The 13,607-nt window shown below is 37.0% G+C and overlaps 1 protein-coding gene across 7 annotated transcripts in view; it reads left to right on the top strand.

Annotated features, from left to right (window-relative positions):
- NAALADL2 (N-acetylated alpha-linked acidic dipeptidase like 2) overlaps positions 1-13,607 on the top strand; it is a 1,259,279-nt gene that overhangs the window by 1,001,899 nt on the left and 243,773 nt on the right. The window lies entirely within an intron of this gene.

Raw genomic sequence — 13,607 nt, 5'->3', positions numbered from 1 at the left:
TTCTTCCTCTGTATTGTGAGATTTTATTTAATTTTAGTATTTTCAAATGCTGTGACAAGAGGACTCTTCATATTTTCTTTTACTGGCCTTCTTCCCCATACCTGGATGTCTGTTTCTTCTTATCACTTCTGTTAACTCTAGGTCATTTTAAGTAATTTTCTCACTAACTCTGTAAGTTTATCATGCAAATACTTGTTTTCTTCACCTTATATGTGCCACTTTTGGAGATAATGCAAATGTTTAGCTAATTCTTATATGCATATGTCTGCAGCTGTTTCTCTTTCTAGACACTCTTTAAAACCGTTCTTCTTGAGCACAATGGAACACTCTGATTTGTATTTATGTCAATATTATTTTTAGTGATACTGTACCCAAAATAATCTCATGTCCTTTATGTTTCTTCTAAAAGTTCCTCTCTCTCAACTCATAATCGTAATGATTTGTAATGGCTTATATCTGCTAATACAGTTTATCAGTAAGTGGACAAATGGGCTACAACGGACTTTACAGTACGCAAAAGGATGAGGCCCAACTGTGACTTTAACTAAGTGATTATTTTTCATAATTTCATGCATTAGTTATCTCTAAACAGTTCTTAGTGTGCAATAAGACTATAAAGAGAAGACACAAAATAACCTTTTCTTCTTTATGTTTGTCAATTTATAGAATTTTTTTCTGGCATATTGCTGATAACGTCACACAAAAGAATTCGCAGAATTAAAACTAGACTTTTTGGCACATATCAGTGCTTCACATAAACATCTTTAAGTACGAATTTATTTATGTTATTTTCTCTAAATTTAAATTTGAAGATCACACCAATGGTGTTATTTTGGTAATATAGAAAATTAGTTACTATCCAGAAATTAGACAGACAGTGACACAGCGCCGCATTCATGAACTCCGTGCTTTTTCCTGAGTTGTCAACCAAATAGACCACATGGCCTATACCGGGATGAAACCCATGGTGGCCCTAATCCTTTGGATTTTCTTTATTCTTATGGAGTATTATTCAGTGTAGCCAAACAAATGTGTATATATACACAGAAATACACATAGAAATATGTCAGATTGCAAGATAGAGACAGACCTGATACATATGAAGCACTCAATAAATATCATTGAATTAATAAACAGATACATTATATAGGTGTCAATGAAAAAATGAATGATTAGACTTGTATATAAACCATGATGATGAAATCTAAATGGTTAGCAAGTCAAATAAAATCCACTGAGTATCTATCAGCCAAAATGAAATATGAAGTATATTACTGGAATGCTTTAAAAGGAAAGCTACTGTATGAACTTTAAAATAATAGAAGTATAAAATATTAAAATGCAATGCTTTTGGTTATTATCAGTAAGATTATCCACAGCATACTCATAGCTTTTCTATTATCTTTAAATTTCTACTTTCCTTTGGACCATTTTACTAGGGTATGTAATTAAAGACATCAAATTCCAAACCAATCTGTTTTTATACTTTTTAGTGATTCTGTAGAGGTTTAGTTATAGAAAGAGTTTAGATTCACGGATAAGATGTAATTGGAGAATTATCTGTAGATTTTAATTGTCCTTATTAATGCTAGCTCCTATTATAGTAGATAACTGGGGAAGATATGTCTTCGTAATAGCACATGTGCAAGAGCTCTAGATCTCCTGTTTGGCAGCAAGCTAAACATGAATCAGCAGTGCTACATGACTATTAAAAAGCTAAATTTGCCTTAAATTGCATCAATAAACTTCAGAGAAAGGAATGGGGATGGTGGTCACTCCACTTTTCACTACACTTGTCACACTATCCCTGAAGAATTTGCATGAGTTCTGAAGAATATAATTTTAGAGGACCACATAGCCAGAAGAAAGTGAGGAAGATAGTAAATGCATCTGAAATTGCATTATATGAAATATAATTGAAGTAATTAAGCTGAGAGAAGGAAACGACCTGAGATAGCTCAGATAACTGCCCTCACATATGGTAAAGGGAGTAGATGTATTATCGCCAGTTAAGAAGACAGAAAAAGGACCCATGTGGCCATTAGAAGACAGTGTTTGTTGATTGGCCAAGAAGAATGAAGAACCCTCTGACATTTAGAGCTATCCAAAAAAAAGAAAGGCCCACTTTAAAAAGGGGGCTCCCTTGGGGCTGGCCTGGTGGCATAGCAGTTAAGTTTGCACGTTCTGCTTCGGCAGCCCGGGGTTCACCGGTTCAGATCCCAGGTGTGGACATGGCAATGCTTGGCAAGCCATGCCATGGCAGGTGTCCCACATATAAAAAAGTAGAGGAAGATGGGCATGGATGTTAGCTCAGGGCCAGTCTTCCTCAGCAAAAAGAGGAGGATTGGCTGCAGATGTTAGCTCAGGGCTAATCTTCCTCAAAAAAGGAGGAAAGAAAGAAAGAAAAATTTAAAAAAAGAAAAGATAGAAAATGGTAGACATATAGATGGAAGGACAGGTAGCAACATAGATAGCTAGCTAGAGATAATCAATATAGATTCATTGAACCTTCAATTGCTTTTGAAGTTTATTCCGGTTGTTTTTGATAAATTATTCAGTTTGCCATAGCTTTTTATCATTCGTGTTAGCTACCTAGTTCTAGCTGCATACATACTCTATCCACTTAATAAGGAAACTCATTTAGGTCATTTTAATAAAGATAAGCAGGGCAAAGCTCAGAATTAGCCTGGGTGGAATCCAACTATTTTATTATTCCCTTGTTCCCTTCCCCACACCACCCATCTACCAATTCATTGGAATCCATTCTCTGAATCTAGCCTGCTGTGGACATATCTACTTTGAATGTGAAAGCAAAGTTTCATAACTCACTAATAAGTACACATTTAACAAAACATTTAGAACTAAAAAGTTGGTTAGACTTTGTCAAATCTATGTTTCTCAAACTTTGTTCCTCAGTGATTATAAAAAAGGGAATTATTGGTCAAATGCATTTGAGCAAATCTGAGTGAGTCAGTCAAAGTTAATTTTTTTCTTTGGTAGATCTTTCAGGGCCTTTATTGTGCTAATGAGCACTCCTCAAGGTGTGATATTATACTATACATGTTTTCCTCTAACATTTGACTATAGAACACCTAACTGAAAAGATGTCATCCATAAAAGTTTCCACTTAAAGTGTTTTTTAAAAAAATTATCATGTACTCTCATGGCAATAACTTGGTCATTATTAATCATCATTGCTTTTCTAAAAAGTTACATTTTAGCATTAAAATGCTTTCTGTACAAGGATATCAAAGCCAACCCTGATCCAGGTTCTGTTGGGAATGGAGAGAATATTCCAAAGATGCTAGTCAATTTTAATATTTATCATGACTGTGTGATATAGGACAAGAATGCCTGGAGCCTTTAAAAAGAATAATTCACAACTCACAACCAGTATCTTTAAAATGTAAAATATCAGCCTTTTTAAAAACGAGACACTCTTGTCAAATGCTAATCTTGGAACTTCTTAACTGTTGTTTTTTCAGCAGCAACTAGTGTTAGTACAAGGAAAGAAATAACAAAAATGACTCATGCAATTTTTAGTAAGTTTCAGCTTATCAAAAAGGTGTGTGTGTGGGTATCTCCCTAGACATATACATAAACATATAGAAGAAACACTCATTCACTTGCAATTGGTACAGCTGTGCTTTACGGCATCTTTGGGTGTGTGGATAGATGATGGCTAGAACTGACACTTATTTTACAGTTAAATAATTGGAAGGAAGAATTGGCAGTTATTACTCCCTCTGCTTGTTCTTTAAGCATTCTAGTCATTCCAAAAATAGTTGACAAATTTACACAGATTAAATCATTTAGGCTTTTGCTTAAAATTAGGTCTAAAATTAAAACCAAGTGAAACTTATTCTACTGTTAAGAGATTTTTTTCTTTCCTTAACATCTGTTAGCCAAAGTGTGTTTGTGTATTTAATGGTATTTCAGATTATCTAAGTGGACAAATGGATGCATAAAATATATAATGTATCAAGATGGGAGGTTTGATGAGAAACTGGCCAGAGGGGTATCATTCCTCGGTTAGAGAGAAGCTTAGTTGAAATAGGAACTCCAAATAGAGGTCTCTAGAGTTAAAAAAGACTGAAAGACAAAAACCGTTACTATTCTTTTGTATTAATTGACTTTGGAGCCCACCTGCAGAAATGAGGAACCTTCTTCCAGGGAAAACAAATGCATATTACTTTCACTCTTAAGTAGTGTTTGGGTGAATCCACTTTCAGAAACTAAAGCATTTATCCAAGACCAATTGACTTTTCTATTATAGGAAACAGAGAGTCACACTTTCTAGAACAACAATTCCAAAGCTTTGTGATTATTTTTTCCCCAAGGTTTTCCACTTTCCTTGAGCTGTTTCCTTTTCTGTGAAATGATTAGCAGTAAACCTTAAAATGAAAACAGCCTGAGGGCTGGTCATCTGAGCAGCCAGATAGGGAGGATTCTGAGGAATCCGCTGCAGGGTGGAAGAAGGGCTTGCATACAGCTAACCTAGGTGGGAGGACCTCTGGGCTTGCCTTTGTATTTGCTGAAGCCCCTTTGAGTGGAATCATGGCTAAAACTTTGCTGTTATATTCATTTGAACACGACATAGGCCTATTTTTAGTCTAGCATATTTTCCTGTCTTCATAGCTGATGAGGCCCGCCAACCAATGTTGTAGGTATAGCTGGATAGTTAATTACCTGGTTATAATCTAGGTTAATGATGGATAGGTAATACCTTCTGGAATGCTAGATAGTTCACCAAAATTTTCTTATAATAGAATGCTATTACTCAGCTAGACAAAATATACTTGAAAAGTTAAATGATAGATCAAGAATATTGGATTAGCTGATCTTTAATCTCCTTCCACCTCTCTCTAAATTTCAGATTCTGATAACCAACCTCTTAATCTCAGGTTTGTGTGCCCATGTGCCATAAGCCAATCACCAAGACATCATGCTTGGAGATGGAGAAAGATTTATTTGAATTGGCCAAAGTGAGAAGGTGGGAGGCTAGGTTCTCTCAAATCCACCTTAATAAAAGAAGAAAGCAGGGGGTTTTATAGAGCTAAAGGCCTCAGGAGGAGGAGTTTCAGAGAAACAAAGGGGAAATCTGTGTTCCTTTCACTCCAGATATGCCCTTAGGCAATCTGATTTCTGGGCATCAGTGGCAGCTGGGACCTGGCTATCTGGTGATCATAACTTCCTTGAAGGCATTCTTTTTCTCTGAAAAACAAGTTCATAGATCCTTGTGACCTTTGAATTACCCCTCAGTTTAAACAAGAAAACAGCAAATTAACAAGATTAACTTCTGTCATCTGTATCTGTCTTGGGAACAAAGTCTAAGGGAAATCATTTTCTTATTGAGTATTTAAAGTAACCCTCAGATACCCAGCTTCAATTCCACCAATACAAAAGATGATCCAGGGACTGGCCCAGTGGAGTGTGGTTGAGTTCGTGCACTCTGCTTCAGGGGCCCAGGGTTCGCTTGTTTGGATCCCAGGTAAGGACGTCTTGTCAAGCCATACTGTGGGGGCATCCCACATAGAGTAGAGGAAGATTGGCACAGATGTTAGCTCAGCGACAGTCTTCCTCACACACAAAAAAGATCCAAAATAGTACACAAATAATTCTTTGAGTGATTTAGTCAAATATTTCCAAATCACTGAGTTAGAGGAGGAATTTTAACATCTCCCTGCTATAGTACTTGATATATACTGAATTCAATAACATTGTAAAAATAAATCTAAATATTATAAATCCCAATGGCATTTTATAATATTCTGTATATAACATGTTTCTGTAACTCGTTATATGCAAGATATTTATGTTATATTATAGACACATTGGAAAAATAGTAATACACATGTTATAAATTGATTAATTTTATGGGTAAGTCTTTGTCTCATATTGTAGAACTACTTATAATGATCTCATGATTTTCCTTAGGGGTTGAAGACCCACAGGTTTGGAACCTGGTTGATTCTCAAGAGATAGGATATGACCTTCGGTACAGGGGTGGGTGTGTAATTTGAAAAAGTATATTTACATTTTCATAACAAAGCATTTTTGACTGGTGAGGATATAGAGGAAAGAGAGTGAAAAAATATTTCAAGCAAATTCTTTAAAAAGGAGAGTGTTGAGACCCAGAAGAACATACAAGAGACAGAGTGGTCCAGGCGTGAGACTTAGAAGTGGATACAATGGTAGGGAGGCTGTTGTGCATGTGTCAACTGTGCAAAACTGCATCAGAAGGCAGAGGATTGGGAGAAGTAGAAATAGTAAAATGTATGGATTGGAAGGAGCTGCTGGAACCCAAATGGGGAGAGATTCCATTAGGGATTTCCCCTTGCAATCATATTCTTCCCACATATTCCTTCTCTGTCTGGTAGTCACTAATCGCAAAAGATAGTATATTTCAAAAATGATCTTGCTGAGTTAAAGTTTCCGCAGTTTGTAATATAAAACCATCAGTTTTTTCTTTTCCAAAAATAAAATTGTATTTTAATATTATGCGTGGATTTCTCAAAGAGCTGCACCCATCCATTTACATCTAGAGGTTCCGATTTTCAAGGGACAATTCCCCCTTGAATAAGAATTATTGATCTAATTCCCTCTTTATAGTAATGAGGAAGTTGGAGGCTCTGAGATTTAATTATTTTCCCGAGGGCCTGGGTCAGATAACTAGAACTCCAAGTGGTGCTTATAAAAGAAACCAAAAACACGTCAATCCAAAAAGTCAAGGTTTATTTACTTGGGAGATTGTGACAGAATTTTAGGAATTTCCACATAGGGAACTCACTATCAAATGGGGCAAGTTCCACTTAAGTTGATGGCAGGGTGCCTGGTATGAGGACATTCAAGGAGATGACTTAAAATGTCGATTTTATACATCAAAGTTAAGAGCTTCACAAAGCAGAAGGGGTTTTTGGGGGGTTGATTATATTAACTTTCTCTGTTGTTTAGAATGCCCTTGGTTTTGTTTTCATCATAAAGACATAGCCAGAAATTCCTGTTATGAGAAAGTAGTTATATTTCTTATAATCTGTTTTCCGCACACCTTTTGTTTTCAAACTCTTCTCGATTTTCTCTTCCAGTGTTTTGTTTCTTTAATTTCTTCTCCAGTGTTTATAGTGCTGTGCCCCTGCCTCTAATCTAACACTCATGCTAACAGTGAAGAAAATATCCAGGTCCTTTCAATCAAATATGTTTTTCTGATATACATTTGGGGATTATAAGAAACAAGCAGAAATCAGCCTTTCTTCCAAAAATAAGCACTGTAGAAACGTCAAATCTATAGTCCTTTTACTGCTTTGAGTTATATATATATCATAATTGTCAATGGAATTAATAAATTCACATGTACTATTTATTTAGCATAGAATTCAGAATTGGGTGAATTGGAAAAAAGAAATGCCAGATAAAAGTTTTACCGGCAAATTGTACTTCTGGTATATAGTAATAGAAAATCTAATGTTCATTTCTTCTGCTCAAATTCTTAAATTTATATTCCACGTGAGAAAATCCTTAGCTTTGAAATTTCAACATATCAAACTGAAAAGCCATTCAAACAACTGCATATTTCTTGCTATATAGTAGGATTTGTGTGAGTTCTAAAAGTTTTAATTTTTAGATGGTTCTGAAACATTTCAAGAGCAGGTGAAGCCTATAAAAAATTATATTTAAGTAGGTTTCGTCTGAGCCAAATGATACTGGTGAATGAAAGAAAACACTCGACAATCAGTCTTAAATGTATCCTCTCTGGATGACTTCAACTATATCCAGAATTTTAGTTCCCACCTTTATGCAGGTGACCCTTCAAATTTATATGGCCGGCTTTGATCTCTCTTCTGGATTCCAAAGCTGTATTCCCAACTGATACCTGCTCAACACAAGGCTGACATAAAGGAAGCCATATTGTAGAAAAGAAACCATATTGTAATTTTAAATGACCTCTGACTAACTAGCCCAGACATGCTATGTAGATTTTATGCCCCCCCCAGCTGCTTGAAGATGATAATTTTTGTTCTTTTGAGTTCCTTAGGATGTGATGACCCCCAGACAGAGAGCCTATGCTGATAGCCATCATCAATGACAAATGAGAGATCAGGGTATAAGGCAGCTGCTCTGTTCTCTGATGCATATCCAGTAAAACAAAGGACTATCAGGAACTGGGACCAGATGTCTGCTCCACCCAGAGACCAGCCACTTCCCTGACCTGGAGACCAACCCCGTATATAACTCGCCTGTGGTCTTTGTTCTGGGAGATGGTTCTTTTGGACATGAGTCGGCCATCTTCCCAATTGCTAGCAAGCTGTAATAAAGTCCTTTCTCTCCTACCACCTTGCCTCTTGACTATTGGCATGTCTTGCGGCTAGCAGACGAGCCCACTTGGGTGGTAACACGACTGCATGCTAGACATCTCCACCTGGATATTCTACGAGATTGTCGAATTCAACGTACCCAAAAATGACTTTATTGCCTTTTGTCTCCCGATCCCTTTCCCTCTCTCCTGTGTCAGGCAGGATGCTTTCATTTGCGGCTAACAAAAAAACCAACTCAACTGGCTGTTTAAACAATAAGGGAGCTATATTGGCTCAGAAGTAGTTAGAGCCATAGACATGGTAAAAGCTGACTTGGCTGTGTTTCTTTAGGATTTTTTGGCTCTGTGTTTCTCTGAGAGTCAGCTTTGTTCCCAAATTGGCTTCTTTGAGAGTTACATAATAGTTGCAGTAGTTCTAGGCTTTATTTCTTCATTCACACTGTTCAAAAAGAAAGAATGCAAATCTTTAGAAAGCTTTCCATAGGTCAAGAGACCTTTCTCAGAAGGCCTCAGGGTAAAAATCCCTCCTAGCCAAGGAAAGGTGGCTGACTTCAGCCTGTTTCCCTAAGCGGTCACTGTGGCAAGCTCTTAGACCAGCGAGCATCCACACCTAGAACTGTGGGTGAGCAGTCCCGTCCAATCACATCAAGTCACACGACTGCTATACAATGAAGAATGATAAATCCGATGTTGAGAAGATAACCAAAATGTCCACTATTCCATATTTTCTCCCTAAAATATATTCTATTTTAGAGATTGTTTGGTTATGAAAAGAGAAACCTTGAATTAGCATAAATGGAAACATTTGTTGAAAAGGATACAGAACAATCTAAGGAACTCAGTTTTAGGCTGACATCTCAGAAACTTGACAGTTTATCAACCCCTTGCCCTCTGTCTCTCTGTTTCTTCACGTTTTCTCACTTTGTTACCTCCCAAGCAGGCTTGTCTGCTAGCCGCAGGAGATGCCAATAGTCAAGAGGCAAGGTGGTAGGAGAGAAAGGACTTTACTACAGCTTGCTAGCAAGAGGGAAGATGGCCGAGTCATGTCCAAAAGAACCATCTCTCAGAACAAGGACTACAGGCGAGTTATATACGGGGCTGGTCTCCAGGTCGGGGAAGTGGCTGGTCTCTGGGTGGGGCAGACATCTGGTCCCAGTTCCTGATAGTCCTTTGTTTTACTGGATATGCATCAGAGAATGGAGCAGCTGCCCTATACCCTGATCTTTCAGTTGTCACTGATGATGGCTATCAGCATAGGCTCTCTGCCTGGGGGTCATCACATCCTAAGGAACTCAAAAGAACAAAAGTCATCATCTTCAAGCAGCTGGGAGGGGCCACAAAATCTACATAGCATGTCTGGGCTAGTTAGTCAGAGGTCATTTAAAATTACAATATAGTTTCTTTTCTACAATATGGCTTCCTTTATGTCAACCTTGTGTTGAGCTGGTATCAACCTTGGCTTAATGCTGCATTTCTGCTTTATTCTCCTGCTACTTTCTAGCAGAGTTACCTTTCTCTGTTGCTTTAACGGAGAATGAATAGTCAAAAAAGGCTACAAGTCCATAGTTTTAAAAGCCTTAAACCTCTAGTGCCTATAACTATGACTAGCCACACTTTCCATCTCTCCATCTCAAATTCCCAGAATGAAGAAGATGACTAGCCAGTCCATTTCCAGTGGGTGTACATACATTATTTGTTGTGGGAGATAATGAAATGTCACATGACATATGAGTCCCTCTTCAGAAATGAGAATGGGATATGAACAGGAAGGAAATCACATATTTGTTTATTATAGGAGTATATATTTTAAATTTTGAAAAATGGAACCACCTGTTTTTCAGGTTAGAAACCTGGGAATTGTTTTTTATTTGGCTCAGTCCTTATGGCTTCACCTCTTGCTGAGGCAGATGATATAAGAGCCACCTTTAAATGTACTAGATCTTAAGCAATGTGTTCAGTGCCTTATATAATCTCATTTCATTCTTTCAGCAAACTTATGAGAAATGCACCATTATGTCCATTTTTTAAGAGCCCAAATTGAGGTCCAATGAAGTTTGAGTTGACAGATTGCAAACCTGATATTGTATACCAGATCGGTTTGATTACAAAACCCCAACTTTTTCACTGTTCACACCATCTGTACACAACTTCCTGCTTTGGAACCAGGCAGATCTGAGTTTGAATTTTGGTTCTGCTACTTATTGGTTATGTATTACTTACTAACCACTGTGAAGCTCAGTTTCATTTTCTATAAAAACCGAAAGACAATAGTGCCCTTGAAGGGTGCTTAAAATAAAAATCAAAAGTAACTAGCTATATATCTGGCAAATAGTAGGCTATCAGCAAATATTAGTTACTTCCTGTTCCATCTAATCAATGGAATAATATTTTGGGGAAAATATGTTGGAATTGAAAGGACAGACAAACATAGGGTTAAATTGGGTAGTTGCCACTTAGAAGTTTTGGCCATAAACAAGTTACCTAATTTATGTGACTCTTAATTTTCTTACCTCTAAGAGAAAAGCAATACTAATTTCATTTAAGATAGTTGGGAGGACTAAATGGGATAAAATATGGAATGTCTTATTTGCCCAGCCTAATTTTAGTGGAGAGCTGGGACTGAGGTATTTGCATATAGTAAATACATGGTAAATAGTTACCATTTAAAATTTTAAATTAGTAGAATTGAAAGATGGATCCTTTCTAATGGTATATGATGCGGGGTCGGTGAGCCGAGGAGTCGAAAGAAAGATTTCTCGGACTCTCAAGGTCTGGCAGTAGTGCTCTTTTATTTAGAGAATAGTATAGAATAGCATGGGGACAGGACCCATGGGCAGGCAGAGCTGCTGCCGGCATGTTGCTGTTGCTGCTGCTGCTTCTGCTGCTGCTTCTGCTGCAAAGTTGGGTGGAGAGTAAGGCTAAATTTAAGGCATAGGTATGTGAGTTATCTCTTTACAAGACAAAGAATATGTAAAAAAGTTAAAATGATGCCAGTGCCTGTGTGGTCCGGCCATTTGGTCTGGCCATTTGGCGGTCCCTCAAATTTCAGATAAGAATCAAACCGGATTGAGTAAATGGCAGAAGTCACCGCTTGAATTTTATCCTCAGCTAAAGACAAAGGAGGATTTGTGGGGGGGTGGGGGGGGGTCAGTTACATGAGGTTGCCAGACAGTAACCAACTTAAGTTCTTGCCTCTGGCATTGATTAAGAGTTTCTAGAGATAAGACCATCCCCCTTCTTCCTGGCACAGATAGGGAAGCATCTTCACAGATAGCGGTTTTCCTTAGAAACGTAAATCTTTCCCAACAAAGGGACAAGCAAATTCCACTCCTTGGAGCCTGAATCTCATCTGTAGTTTTAAAAGTAACCAGCCTAAAAATCCTCATCATAAGCCGTTTTAAAATTAAGCAGCCTAAAAATCCTCATCAGTATATACCAGGGGCCTTCAGTATAGCAGATTTTAAAAATAAACCTCTGCTCTTTACTCATTTTACTTTGTTAAAAATAAGACTATATCTTATTTTTTGGGCTGCTCTGATGATCTAGACACTAGGTGAGGTGATTTGCATTTGTGTCTATGTAAAAACCTTGCAAAATAGACACTATAAGAGATTAAGAGATGAAGAAACTGAGACTGGAAGACAGTATGTAACTTGTTCAAGGATATAAAGCTCAGGGGCAAAATAAGACTTTCTGTGAACATTTCTGGTTCTCAAACTGTATTTTATATATTAAAATGAATCAGGGGACCAGCCTGGTGGCATAGAAGTTAAATTCACGTGCTCTGCTTTGGTGGCCCAGGGTTTGCAGGACCACATCCCGGGTGCAGACCTAGCACCACTCATCAAGCCATGTTGTGGCGGCATCCCACATAAAACAGAGGAAGATTGGCACAGATGTTAGCTCAGTGATGATCTTCCTCAAGTAAAAAGAGGAAGATGGGCAACAGATGTTAGCTCAAGGCCAATCTTTCTCACAAAAAAACAAATGAATCAGGAATACTTTCGCAATATAGAGAAGATAGTCTATGAATTTCTCAGTTTATGATACCACTAAAACTTGCACTATTAGAGTAGAGATTTTGGTTTGTTTGTTTTGTTTGCAAGGGAAGAGCAGGGACTGATTTTAGGAAGGTCATATTTTCATTGATGTCCACAATAAGTATAGGACAATTAGATAATGAATTAAACGTTGAATTGACTTTTACAACTATGCCTCAGTGTTCTAGTATACAAATGACAACATTAATTAGCAATCATAAAATAGCAGCAGCTTTCAAATTACCATATGATTACATCAAAAAGTTAAATTAGAATTAAGATATAAAGAACCAGCAAAAGAAACATACCTTAGAAAACTCTCTGCTGTGTGCTTCTCAAAGTGAAAATTTAGATACTGTGAGCAGGATCTCACTAGCTGATCTTGCCTATTTGTTGAAAGAAGATATAGCGTCGATGATGAGGTCAGGAGAGACCTTAAAAGATTAACAAGTTTAACCTCCTGCTTACTGATGTCTAAACAAATTTGAAGAAATATGTTCGGCATATGCAGAATTGGAGGAAAAATGCTAGTGATAAAGTTAAATATTTCAAATAGGAAATATCTGACTGGTCTATTTGGTGCGTTCCATATGAGAGATTGCTGCCTTTTATAAATGTAAATATACAGAAAAAGAATTTTTACAAATTTAAACTGGCAAGGATGATATGCCTGAAACTTCAAACCATAAATTCTGATTTTTAAATATCCATTTGCTCATGAAACTTTACAAAGCTAGATCAGATTGGTATTGTTGCCATTAAGTTTTATTAAATTATCCTGAGAAGTGGAACATAGAATAAGTAATGTCAGTGACAGTAATCCAGGGGAATTTCTGAAGAGGTAATGCTGTGTAAACTTGTACAGCAAGACTATCCAGATGAGATGCTCCTTGATTATATTTATTTAATATAATTGGTATGTTGCTGCTAAAATCCTCTGACTTTGAAATATTCTTAGACTTTAACTAAAGTATGCTTTTTTATTTTAATATAATATTCTATCAACGGACTTTAAGGAAATCCAAAATGGGGTATAAAATATTAACATTTTCTTTTTTGTCCTCAGCTGAAAATAGGCATTTGAGGAAACAGAAAATATAGAGCTCTAGCTCTAAGGCAGGAAGTCTCTAGTTTTTCAATTCCAAGGAATTGAGGGAATGTACAGCATACGTAAAATGTGAGTTCCACAGGATAAGGCATAGCCTGTTCAAACTTACTGCCCAAATAACCATTAACCAAAGCCTTATATTTTAACA

The sequence above is a fragment of the Equus quagga genome, chromosome 4 (genome assembly GCF_021613505.1).
Source record: "Equus quagga isolate Etosha38 chromosome 4, UCLA_HA_Equagga_1.0, whole genome shotgun sequence".
NCBI lineage: Eukaryota > Metazoa > Chordata > Mammalia > Perissodactyla > Equidae > Equus > Equus quagga.
The sequence above is the reverse complement of the archived record's forward strand: the minus strand, read 5'-3'. Positions and strand labels throughout refer to the sequence as shown.